At 38.6% G+C, this 13,473-nt stretch overlaps 1 long non-coding RNA gene across 1 annotated transcript in view; it reads left to right on the top strand.

Annotated features, from left to right (window-relative positions):
- LOC122820604 overlaps positions 1 to 13,473 on the top strand; it is a 53,043-nt gene that overhangs the window by 26,516 nt on the left and 13,054 nt on the right. The window contains exon 2 of the long non-coding RNA XR_006368840.1: positions 4,760 to 4,873. This is a non-coding gene — a long non-coding RNA (uncharacterized LOC122820604). The remainder of the gene's footprint in view (positions 1 to 4,759; positions 4,874 to 13,473) is intronic.

Here is a 13,473-nt window from a genome sequence, read left to right as displayed (position 1 = left end):
AACAAGAGATAAAAATATGAGTAACAATTGTTGGTAAAAGGTGGGCTGTGCAAAGTATTAACAACTGGCCTACTAGTAATTGTACCTATATGGACTTTGAATTTTATCATGATACTTTGTGGTATTATTGAGATAACAATAAAAATGCTGAATAAAACATGATTACTTCTCTTTTACGTAACTGTATGGCTGTTACTGCAAGACACAACATTCATGGCACAACAAACAAATGCTGCTTTTGAAAACCATTCTAGTTTAAAATACACATCTCCGGCACGACTTAAAGATGAACTTTATGTCACTAAATTGCAATCATTAAGCTGTATTAACCATATTTTACTGATATTTACTGATGCTTTTGTGAAACAGTGAAGAAAATAGTAAAAATGACATTTGTTTTGTGTGTGTGTGTAACAATTGGAAACATTTTCAGAATAAATGAAACAATGCTATAAATATATATATATATATATATATATATATATATATATATATATATATATATATATATACATACAGCGAACAGTATCTTCTTTCTTTGTGCACCTACAACTCATTATGAAGACATTCCTAATTTCTATGGGAGAACTCAGATGGGTGTGTATTGGGTGGGGTTGTTGGGTTGAAGTGCACCCAATGGAAGATCAATTGTATTTGAGTGCAGCAGTAGCACTTATGATGCTCTCTGCATCAGGTTGGGGGTGACGGCTGGGGGGTACGGGGGTTGGTGGGTGCCGTGTCTGACAAGAGGAGAGAAGCAGCCAGAAAAAAAAAAAAAAAAAGAGGCATTGATGAAAGACAAACCATTTGCGTGCCCACGACTGAAAGCTATATTTTACGGCTCCTATTCTCTCAAATTGCTTTTGTGTGTTGGGGTTGGCTTTTTAAATAATGCAATCTGTTAAAAGCTCTCTATAAATGCTATGTGTGTGCAGTGTGGGAAGCTAAGCTGGAAAAGAACTGGGGGCTCTTTTTTTTTTTTGAGGAAAGAGGGTGATAATTTATGTTCCTCTAAAATGTGGCCACTTTTTTGTCATTTTTATTCAAAAGGGTTCAACATGTACACAATCTGTTTGAAGATGAGTGCAGACTCAGGCACCTTTTAGTCCCACATATTTAATAAAAGTCATTGAGATGAGTCTGTGCTGTAAAAGAGCATTAAATGATGGCATTTAGCCTTTGTAACATTTGACATCTTTTTTTTTTTTTTTCTTTTAAAACTTGCACTGCTGCTGGAGGAGCATTACTCACATCAGCAGTTTGGATGGTGGTAACAATGTAGCTCCCTCACATCCGCTAATCTGTCGTAATGAAAAAGCTGGAAGTGGCAGTTGTTATCATGCTTACGCATTCTTTGGGGAGGTGTAAGCTCGTTGACCCCTCCTCACCATTGCGTTGCTGCCTCCCGTCAGAAAATTCTGCCGTTTACCTTGTGGACATTGGTCAGACAGAATGATGAATCGGTTCTTCCGTATTGGCTTGTTGATCCACAGCCGCCCCGACCTTTTGCCCCCACCTACGCTGTGAATATTGGCATTTGCCACTCAAGCGACAGCATCTCCATATCCCCCAACTGCTGATTAATCAGATCAAGTCCTAGCCTGTGGAATAATTAATGTTTAATATCGGATCTTCTTTCTGTGGCCGATCAGCCTGGTCTGGCACACCTGAGGAGGGAGCCTTCACTCGGATCAATATTAATGTGATCTCAGCCTTAGTGCACTCCGGGGAGGTGGTGAGATTGTACAGCATTACCTAGTTGTTAATTATCTCTTTATTCATTAGTTGCTGCTTATTAAATCAAACAGGTCATTTATAGCAGCGGGACTGAGAAAGGCCGCATGTGTTTACCTTTAATAATGACTCTGAAATATCACTGGGGCCTCTTTGCTGTCGGGTGTGTAATGTGACAGCTGCACAGCAGTGTTTAATTTAAGTCTCTACTTATGTAACCAGCATGACTCAAGGGGTTGCGTTATTGGCTCATTAATTAATGGACTGATCAGTTTACCCTTTGGTTCATCTTTACATTGCAGGTCAGAAGTTTACAGAGCCTCATGATTTTAAATGGAGATTTTAAATTGCGTCTGCCAGCGTTCTCTCTTGTCTTAAGGTGAAGTTGAAGAGTTATGATCTTGTCCTCATCCCTCTTTATTCCGACCACACTGTGCGATCAAAACAGACCTCCAGGATGATGCTGCCCCCACCATGCTTGACAGTGGTATAGTGTTGTTAGGTTTTAAATCCTCCATTCGTCGGTTCCAGACATACTTGTTGATATTGTGGCCAAATAGGTCAGGTCTTTCAGAGAACTGTCCAATACGCTATTAACAATCGTCTTTGAGGAAGAAATGTGCTTTGAAAAAAAAAAATCCCTTCCTCTTTTTGTGAAATCAAATCAAGGAAAAGAAAACCAACAGTAGAATCAATGGCTTCATTTAATAGTGGAAGTAAGAACATAGTCATATTAACAATGTTAGGGGAACTGGGACTGAACAGCCATTGGTCAAGGTTCAGAAAAAGCTTATTGAAACAATGTCACTGTCATGATCAAAGTTAAAGGCGGTCCAATGAGACATTAAAATGTGTGTATTTTGCGTGTATAGGCAACAGGAGTCTTTTTACCTTAAAGGTTAGACAACAGATCCTTCCCTTCCCCTTCTGCTAAAAGCCAAACTTTGCAAAACTACATGACTGGATGAATACACTAGGAAACAAACCATTAAATTTTAATAGTAAGTAAAGTTTATTCATATAGCGCCTTTCACGGATAAAAATCAGAAAATGCTCCACAAAGAGAGTAATCTTTTTATTGTATGCACCTGCTGTCTCTCAAGGTCTCAGGCTTTCAGCTGCGTGGTAATTGCACATAGATAGAAATTATTAACATATTTTATTCTAAGGGGTGCATAGTTTTCATTCTTCTCATAATTTTGCAGAGAAACTTTTTACTCCACCTTTAGAGATGTTTGACTCTCCTCAGAAAAAACTTTATGCAGGCTTTCTAGAATTTACGTTTGAATTAAATGACTTACTGTATTTATATGAGACCTTTTCCTGGTTTAGCACTCGAAGGATTTTAAAGCACCATGCACATTAAAACAGAACTTTCTGTGTGGATATATAGACACCCTTCAATATACACACTGTTAAACACAACAGAAGCAGCGAGGGACTGAATACTGACATTTCTTTTTAAAATCATCCCAGAGGCTTTCAATATTATTTTAATATAATATATTGTAAAACACCTCACTTACAAATATATTTATAGCTCATCTAAAAGCTACAAACTGAAAAAAAGCCAATTTTCAGCCCTTTAATGGTACATTTTGTGCATGTTCATTTAATGTTAGCATTACATACTGTGCTCATTTGAAGACTATAAGCCAAACAACACCATCCACATTTATTGCCAAGAGATGTACAACATTTAATTTTTAAAAAAAAAAATTTTTCAGAGAGAAACAGCATTTGTCACATAATAATCACCCGCAGCACAATTTCTGATACAGGACCATTCTGGTATCTGGTAATGGTCATTAGGCTGGACAAATACCCGCATTTCTTTTGCCACCACACACAGTAGCATGGTAAGGGAAGTCAAAAAGAAGAAAAATAAAGGTCTCCAAAACTTATTGTTAGAGAACTACAGCAGGTATTGACATCTTTGGGTCACTGGGTCTCCATAGAAACCATTAGACTGAGTCTACATGACACCTTAGTGTTTGGAAGACACATCAGGGGAAAGCAAACACAAATATAAACATGTAGAGATTGCTAAACTCTAGTATTTTAACTCTGACTGTGTACTTTTAGTCAGACTGAGACTGAGTTTTTCTGCAGTAAGTGTGAAGCAAAGGAGGAAGGTGCAGAAAAAAATCTTATGCCCACTATTAAGCATGCGAGAGGACATGTGATGCTGTGAGCCTGTTTCTCCTTTATAGGCAATCGGAACAATAGAGAGTTTTTTTCAAACTACCTGGAGACTTTATTCAAATCTGGTGATCTCCACATAACCAGACGTGGCTCGACACCCCTACACAACCTAAACGTAGATAATGATAGAGCATCTTCTTCCACAGAAAACATTTCTGGCATTGTAGTGCCAGTGACGGACAGCTAAGTTACTGTTGTCTGTACAGAAATACATAAGTGGACGATGTTTGGTGTTCCTTATCAAAGTACCAACTGGCAAGATTGTTTCATGATAGGAGACGTGGCCTATCACCATGCTTCTTTCACATATACCATCTTATGGTAGGACCACAGTCAGTATCTGCTCTTTGTTTCTGTGTAGGGTCTTCCTGGAAAGTCCATTGGATCTTTTTGTCTAGTGCAAGTGTATTTTGGGGTGTCTACCAATTGACTTTCTTGTTTCAAAAACCTCAGCATCTTGCTTTTGCCCTTGGGTGTCAATGCCTAACAGAAAGTAAAACGAAAACCACATCTGTATGCAGATTTTGTTGTTTTGATGGTTCAATCAGTTGATCACTGATTGACTTAAACTTAAATATTAGTTTAAGTTTAAACCCATATATTAAATAATTTGCCTACTCTATGTTTTTTTTCTCTTGCTACTGTGATTCATGGCACAAAATAGCAAAAATTTGTGACTTCTATCCTTTTCTCAAGAATGTATTAAGGAGTATTGATCCCATCAAGTTAAAACAAAAATTATATTCCATATCCATGCTACCTTTAAGGTCCTGTCATCAATTTCAGTCATTCATGTGGATGAATTTTGTTTCTCTTTCAGGGCCAGCACTGAACACAAACAAACTGGGATCTCGCCATGATGGAAGACAAAATACAGTTACTGAACCCTGTTTATTGTAAACACTGGAGCTGAGGCTTTCCAAATGGCTTGCAGGTATGTTTGAATTGTGGATCCTATTTTTCATTTTGAAGCAATAAAATATTTAAGAGGCCGACAGAAGTCAGTACTGCGAGGTTGACCTTCAAAACTAAAACTTTGCCCAGCTTTTACAGTATTTATACGGCTGTCCCCTCTTGCACGAGCAAGGATATAAAAATATTTAATTACTCAATTAACTGAGGTGCAATGTGACCCTGCAGAAAACAGGTGAGGGAATAGGGTGGACGTGACCAGATTCAACAAAACACAGCGGCTTAGAGACGGAGGTGAACATGTCTTTAGTATTATATTTGTAAGTGCCTCTATGTAATGACATTTGAGTTGAGGGAGATTTAGGCAAATTTCCGTCATTATCCTGACACACTTCCACAAGGAGATAACACCTCTGAATGACACTGATGGAGGAAAAATGGACAGATACTAATGGATTCCTAAATGGTTGAGAGTGCTGTATTGTTTTTGGTTCTTTTTCTGCATCAGGAGGAGGGTAGGAGGCGGGAGGCGGGGGGGACCCTGCTATAGCTCTGTCACAATTTTTAACCTTGATGTTATGGATTTATGGGGGAAGAGAACATTCAAATCCCAGATGGAGGCTCTAATGTGGCCAGATTCACTTCGTTATCGATTGTTCCTCTTTTAACCTCACCAAAAATGTTCAAAGGAGCCAGCGATGAGAGGAGGATTACCGTCAGCGGGCTGAAATGAAACTTTGATTTTAGCGTTTTGCAATTCCTTGAAGCTCAAAGCTACTTTGAAAGGGAAATCTTGAATTTACATTTCACATTGCTTCGCTAACACGCTAAAACCGTCCTCTCTATCGGGTATGAGTTTCCCTGAAAATGATTTTCTTTGAAAACTGCACGTCTGGTGTTATCTTATAGCCACTTCAGCAGTGTACCTTAGTGGGAAGTAGGAGCACTAAATATATGTCGTAAGTAAAATGTGTTTTTCTCTAAAAACATTTCAAACATTTAACTGAAACAGACAAAATTTAAATTCAGTACATTGGACTGGCTAAATTGTGTTTAGGTTGCACTAAGAGCAGCCATTTTAATGCCCTCATCACCCCCTTTGTCCCAGCCCAAATTGTTGGGGGTTGTATGTATTAAAGGTTTAAACATGCTGATAGACTATTGGAGCTTTAATATGTTATATAGAAAGAATGAAAAAGCGTTAATATTTGAAGTCTCTATTCACTGCACTATATTCACCATCAAATATATTTTATTTTAACAACTTTCACTATAATAATGTAAGCTTTCAGATATTGTCAGTTTTGTAAAATGGTGTCTTTTTGTAGAAGCTTGAATTTGTGACAAGATTGCATTAACAACAAAATTAGAATCTGTGTGACAGATAAAAGTCGTATCCTTTCTGACTCTATGGAGGTTTAGAAAGGTTTAAAGGTTTAGTGATTTTATTTCATGGTAAAAACTGACGTTTAGAGCAATATTGTGTAGGCAGATGTAGCAAAAAAATTATTTCCTTAGCACAATTGTCCAGCACAGACCTAGAGTACATTTCCCTGTTTCTGAATGATGTAAGCAAAACTTGCAGCTGTTGCAGATAGACAACAAAAGCCCCGTCTTCATTGCCAGTTCTCATACTAACGGCTTAATGTCTGCTTTGTTCCAGCAGAATTAGGTGTGTCTCATTAAGACACAAAGTGAGGAATCCTTAAGGAGATCCCATGACAAATGGATAAACAGGAATAGATTAAAACTTCAAGTAACTGCATCTCGACGGAAACTTGCATAAAAAGACAGAACATTCAATAAAAATGACATTCTGTTGACACATTCTGACCTTTCCTCAAAAGATCGCACAATGTTGCACTTCTCACAACTGCCAATGCACAACATTGATAATGGTAAATAAATGTAAGTTTTTGCAAAAGAAGTAATTATCAAATTCTAGAAGCAAACCATATGGAGACTCAGTATGCAGCCTCCTCACTGTTGGATTTGGAAGGCTCTCTTGCCTAAACCAATTTGTTAGGGGGGAATAATGCCAGACAGCTGCGCAATTACACCTCAGCACAAAGCTAAGCCAATCTACTAAAGACAGTAATGGCTTGCCTTGATACGTCTGCATCTGCCTGAACTGAATCCACATACTGAATTGTCAACATAATGTCACACTCACATCTCAGGTTGCGCGTCAAAGCAGGGATTTATTTATTTTGTTCTTTTTTCGTTCTTTTTTTTTTTTTTGTTCCCCACCCTTCTCCGGTGCTTGTTACTCGATAATGAAAGCGAGATGATGGCAGCAGCGAAATGCGCCCATATTAATCTCTCAGCATTTTCTACCATGACAGCACAATTTTCGGTGCCTCCTCAAACAATCAGCCGCCTCAGTGTATGTGTCCCTCAGAGCAGATGCAGACTGCGCTCAAATCTCCCAGATCCAATTTGGATATAATGTTTAACGTCTGTCATTGTGCAAAGGCGAGAGAGAAATAGAGCGAGAAAGAGAAAGAGAGAACACGGGTGACGTGAAGGAAACTTTGGAAAACATTTATTATTTCTGGTATTTTTATGTAGTTTGCAGGAGAGCTTACTTTTGCTATAGAGTACTAAACAGAGGATGTGAGTAAACTACTAATGTTCCACTTAATTCTGGAGACAGAATTTGGTTTCTGCATCTCTCTGTGCAATGCTATTAGTCGAGGATTTAAGACCTTACTGATTATTTTCTGCCTTATCATTTGGATCCACAGCAGATCATTGTATGCAGAAGGATTTATCCCTTCTCTCCTTGGAAGGCTTATTTTCTCAGAATTTTATGACTTTTTAATTGGCCAAATGTACGCAGTATATTTGTAGATTGTCTAAAATAAAACCAGAACTTGTTGTTTTCTGTAGAACAGAAGGTCCCAAACAGGAGACCTTTTATATGTACAGGCTCAGGTCACATTTGGAAAAATCTGATACGTATTGGATCTAGAAACACATATTCAAGTGTCACATTTGTAAAAAAAAATAAAAAAACAAGAATCTTTGTTGTTCAGATTGTCATAAAAAGATCCAATACAGGTTGTATAAGGGCAAAAGAAAATCGGATATGGATCAATTCAGCCTTAAAGTGTCTCCAACTGTCTGTCAGTAAACACAACAGAAACCCTAATAAACATTGTGAGGGATTGTCATCAATCTGTTACATATTGTCATAGTTAAAGGTGATGGTTGGCATAATGTTCTAATACTGGTTGGTTCTTTGTACTGATGGATGCAACTCAGAACTATCATCTTAAGTTAAAGTTTTTTTAGGCCAAGTCGGATCTGGCCAAGTAAACCTCGTAAAGTTATTACTTTATTGGATCTTTGATGTCCCTTTAGGATCCTTCAACAATTATGCCACACATTGGTCTGTTTCTAAAATGTAAACATGTACTGAAACAAGAATAAAACATTGCAATAAAAAGTGTTGCTTAAAACATTGCTTACGGTTTGACTCGACTCATGAATAGTTGTAAACCGGACCTAAACGAGGCCTTTTTTTAACGCTGACCTTTCTCTTTAGCAATGAAAAGTGCAACAAGCCATGGAGGCATTTTATGACTGTATCGGCATAAAGTGACAGTAATGCCTTGTACTGAGTAATAGCTGAGTCACAATATCTCCTTTAAAGACATCACCTTTGCAAGGGCAGTGGAATTATAATCTATTTATATCTCCTCCTCTTTACCTAAAGTTTCTGAAAAATGAAGGCGACCAAAAAGGAGGAGTGCTGTGCACAGAGGAGTTCTGACACACTTCATGTCTTACTCAGAGGCTTACAATTTAGAAGTTTAGAAGAGATTGGAAATATCAGGGAGGGGGTTTCAGTGAAAACCGACAAAAAGTCGTTTTTTTCCCAAAGAATATTTCCTCTTCTTTTTTCTGTTTAGCTTCGTCTCCCTCTCCTGCACCCCGATCCCGGGGACCGTTTTCCGACAGGAAACATTACCGCCATTACAGATCGCTGGATACCGCTCGCTGGATGTCAAAAGAATCAGACCGATCGCATGGCACGACAGAGGAGTTGCACCGTGGCAGAGAGGACAGTCAAATGGCAGAAAATAATAGGGTGCTTGCCGGGCCTGACAGATAACTTGGAGGAAGCTACACAATAGGCGCGCAACATGGCTGAGCTTTACAATAGAACAAGCAGGAAATGGTTTTGCATTTCAGCCGTCGTCTCATTTCAGCTGACATCCCAGATAGCACATGTCACGTTGCTGAAAAAAAACAAAAAAAAGCTATGTAAAGCCAGTGTGAATCACAGCTGCAGGCAGTCGGCAAGCAAAAACTCTTTGTTTCAACGCAACCCGCAAAACACGCAGCAAACCTGGCGGTTACTTTTGGTTGCCTTCATTAAAAGGCAATTCCCTGATTTATGCTCAGTTAGTTTTTAATTAGAAATCAATCTAATTTGAATAAAAACATTGATCCTCATTCAAAATAAGCCATTTGTCTGCAATTACAAAACCCATTAAAGCATAATTAGACTTTCACACAGAGACATAAAAAAAAAATGTATCAAGATAAAACTGAGCATTTCAGGTTTATTTCCACTTCATTGTACTTTAGTCATCCTCCTCTGTGTAGGATTCCTAATGGTGAAATGTAATTGGAGCTAAAGTGTATTGATTAGTGGACCGACAGACATACTTTAGTTTTTTTTGTTGTTTTGTTTTGTTTTTATATTACTGCGGACCGAGACCCAGAGACACTTGCTTTGGGCGGATGATGTGTGGTTTTCAAAATTGTGAAAAATTCTCAGCATTAAATTTAAATCAAATGGATGCAAAAGACCGTTTTGAAAGTGTCACATATTCATCGGCAGCACTCAGGCAAACAGTCAGTGTCATTTCACATCCTGTGGACAACAGGATGTTTGTCGACCCAGCTGTAACAAAGTGCACCATTTCTCTCTAACCCAAAGAAATGACGAGATAGGACCAGGAAGTTTCTCACAATCGCAAGCCAATTAGAGTCCTAGTCATCATAATGGTCACACACTTTCTCTCCCTCATTTGCAATACTTTGGAGAAAAAAGCACTTTATACCAAATTCAGTTCACATTTTGTCAAGTCACAAACAAATTTCATTGTTTCAATGTCAATGTACTTGATATACTGTAAAATTATTCAATTTCCACTGCAATTTAGATTGAACTACCAAACATGCAAACCAGCTTACATGTAAACAAACCAAACAACAATTCAAAACACAAATATGTGAAATAGCTGAACAAAACTATTTTGTCTCCAGATCAAACACAAAATCGACCTTGCGCTTCACACAGCTAGAGAAAATGCTTATGATAGTAATTTTATTAAACAATTTAAATCGCTCTCTTGCAATTTGATTGCTGCAAAAAGCCTGAATAGTTTCAAATTTTGCCATTAATCCTAATTTGCTGTGGGACTTTAGTTATAATTTCACCTGAGAGTCATTCGGTTCTTAAGCCTGGTACATTTAAGAATGAAAAATAACGTCTGATAATTACTGTAAAGTCTACTAAAAAGTGACTTTTCATATAATAATCAAATTTGTGGCAAAGCATACCAATGGACTATTATTATTTTTGTGCAAACCTTTGTCTTGCTTCCAAATGTTTAGTTTAAAAATTACTTATCATCATTGTACTGATCAAAAAAGGCAATCGTTTAAAACTCTAATAGTGAAACGGTTTTCATCTGGTGACAACCGTCAGTTGTTTGCAGAGTGTGAAATTGATCACACTGTACGGTGCCTTACATCTATAAAGCTTCTTTGCAGTGCAGGAGCTGCAGCAGTGTGTTGTGCAGTAAAAACCCACAGGACTCTCCTGAGTGTGTGGGCGTTGGCGTTCCCCTTTCCGCCTTTTATTAGAAAAAGAATCGCCCGGCTTGCACCATTTAACCTTGAGCCGTTGCTCCGCAGGGATGTATCACCTTTGCGGTCTTTTCGGTCACTTAAATCAATCAAAGCGTCCTTCACTGTTTGAGGGTGAATCAGCAGTTTTGGGAACTTGATTGATTTTTATCTTGATTTCATAAAACATTTAGACAAACCAATTAAAGAGGTGGCCGACTGCGGCCAACAGCACTTAATCCATCATTCTGTCAGGGGGATAAAATCAGATTGACATTAATGCAGTCGATGTGTTGATGCGTTTGCAGTCTGCTAAAATAAAGTGTAAGTTAATTAGAGTAACCTGAAAGAAAGAGCCATAGTTGGTGTGGAGCTGGTTTGTTTGTTTGACAAAGTGCTCGGAATATTAGAGAGCTGGAGGTGTAAATTTTTAACGATGTTAGTTTATGATGCTCAACCACCTCATCTGTCACGAATGCATTTCCAGTGCGCTCCACCTCACAGCGCTGCTGATCCCTGGTGTGCAGTCCCAATATTAGAATAATACAGATGTCTACCTCATGTTTCCCTGAAGGACCAGCCTTCCCAAGCCGCTACCAGCCAACTGCATGCGAAATACAACGTGGCCATTATCATGAAGCGACTCTGCCCCAGAGTTAACGGCGAACTCCCACAGAACTCTTTCACTTTTCGTTTTAAGGCAGCCTTCTTAATTACTTGCTGTCCCATTCGGGTTGTAAATGGCTCTTTATTGCGAGTCCGTAATCAGAATAAATCCTCGAGCCTATTCACTGGCTCACTGTCGCCCCCTCCATTGATTTACAAATGACCCATGTATTATTAATCCAATGTTTTCCCCATTTTTACCTCATTATAAGCCCTATCTGCAAGCAAAGGGCACCTCACTGCAGTGTTATCTCGCACAGCAGTTTCTGCAGGATCCTCGCTAAAGTTTGCTTTTTTTTTTTCCAGTATGATATGGACTTGGCGTTGATAACAAGAAAAATAGTGGACAAAGGGGCAGCGATAGCTATGCATTCGTCTGCAGCTAATATGGAGCCTATCATTTTTATCTGTTTGTTCCATTATGCATGTCCTCCTTCGTCCTTTCATAAAGGGAAAAGTACAGAACAAAATGGCTTTCAAGTCAGAAATTATAACTATTTTGGTGAAAGTTTTTTTTTTTTTTAAAGAAGTCTTATAAATAAAAACCAACGAGACCTCAGCTGATACGACTGAGTCTGAAAGTTTGGCCATATTTTATCAGACTTTTGGAATATTATATCTAGATCTCTTGATTTTTAAATTGTTTTTTTGTATCTGCATTTTTCTGGTCAAGGAAGTTCAGAAAATCAGCGGGAAAGAGAGGGGATACATCTTAGAACAGGGTTCATGAAATTCATCATAACCCATCGATACTAAAGAGCAAAAAAAAAACTTCCCAGGTACTTTAATGGGTGTTTTTGAACAGAGAACAAAGCCATGTATGTACAGGAAGAATTAAGCCGCCTCTCACTTTGTCTAATAATTCGCTAGCAATTTTTGAAAACTTGAATAACTATCACGCTGCTTTTTATGCTGCTCCAGTTGTCTGTGTCAATAAAAAAATTTTTTTGTTATGGACGGTTGAGATCTCATAGCCCAGCTCACCGATGGCCTACATTTCTAATGACAAATTTCTTAATTTTGCACAGTTAAAGTGGATGTCAGTAGGTTTGATGAGCCTAGTCCCATTTCCTCTTCACCAAGGCAGACACAGCACAACTATCATGGCTGCACGCGTCCACACGACTGTCAATATTATCAGCTTGGTGTCAGATTCAAAACAGTTAGATGTAATCACCATTTCCGGCCAGCCGAGTGTGTATATGTGGTCAGTACCTTTGCGGGGACGTGTCTTGTGATCGTTCACTTAGTTTCCAAACCTACAGGGGCCAAAGCTTCAGTGGAAGGTTTCCATCACCTTGCTGAAGCCGTAGCACCAAGATTTAGACTTTCCAACCTGCTATAGTGTATTTCAACCATCATGTGACTGTTTATTTAATAGTTTTTAAAAGAAGACGAGGCCCTGTGCTTCGCCGCAGTTGAACCAGCTCATCAAATTACAAATTTCCCCTGAGTTAATTTTGGAGCCGTGTGAGTGTTAGGCTCCTAAAATGTTTTCTGTTGAGTCAGTTCCAGGCAGCTGAGCCTGTCTCGTTCCCCCTGCATGGTTTTAATTTGCATTTGTGGATGCAGCAACATCTTGAGATTACTGACGGTGCTTAATCTTTTAATGGGTGTCTCCCATAAATCCAGGTATGGCTGATTGCACCACTTCTGTTTACTTGTACTTTACTTAATCCTATCTTTCAGTCTAACTTGCACTGGCCAAAGTGAATTGTATTTTTAAACCAGTTATACATCCTAGTGCCACTCTGTCCTATATTATTGCTAAATGAAACCAAAGTAGTCTCTCATGGAGTCACAGATATTCACTTCTTCATGCCAGGGGACAAGCCAAAAATGAGAACTGAGTAAGATGTCGGTATTGACCGTTTAGTTTCATGTTGCAGCTTGAAATGAGATCATTGGAAAAACAGAAGCCCTGATCAATGCCTCTGTGGAGCATGGAAATTAATAAAAGTCTTGACTGTATTGACTAAAGCCTTTGGCAGATGGAGGCTGTCTGCAAAAGATTTGCTTCTCACAAAAGCCTGAATCTCATTCCATCCTTTCACCCCTTATTGTAAACCGTTGGGTACGGTCCTCAGC

The sequence above is a fragment of the Gambusia affinis genome, linkage group LG18 (genome assembly GCF_019740435.1).
Source record: "Gambusia affinis linkage group LG18, SWU_Gaff_1.0, whole genome shotgun sequence".
NCBI classification, from domain to species: Eukaryota; Metazoa; Chordata; class Actinopteri; order Cyprinodontiformes; family Poeciliidae; genus Gambusia; species Gambusia affinis.
The sequence above is the reverse complement of the archived record's forward strand: the minus strand, read 5'-3'. Positions and strand labels throughout refer to the sequence as shown.